This window comes from Penaeus monodon, chromosome 23 (genome assembly GCF_015228065.2).
Source record: "Penaeus monodon isolate SGIC_2016 chromosome 23, NSTDA_Pmon_1, whole genome shotgun sequence".
Taxonomy (NCBI): Eukaryota; Metazoa; Arthropoda; class Malacostraca; order Decapoda; family Penaeidae; genus Penaeus; species Penaeus monodon.
In genome coordinates, this window is record NC_051408.1 from 15,798,072 (window position 1) to 15,798,433 (window position 362).

The window sequence follows — 362 nt, forward strand, 5'->3', positions numbered from 1 at the left end:
CTCTCTGCGTCATATTTACCTCACAATATCTAGAGCTAAACCAGTGTGTTGATGTACACGAAGGACACCCACGTAAATATAAGCCCTTGTGTTTACTCCGTTTCAGACCCAATGTGCGCACCTGCTACTGCACTGCCTTCCCTCACAACAGACGAAGTTGTCGACAAGCAAGGGTCATTAGGGCTGAGTCGCAAGCTTTGCTCAGCATATGACAGCTTCATGTCGCGGGGTATTATGGCGCCAAGGAAAGTCACTAGACTCCTGACGCGCAGATCTGTACAAGTTGCAAATTAATCATAGACTAAGGTGGGTCCGTGGCCATAAGGTGTACATAGTAAATGCACTAGTAAATACGCACGCAG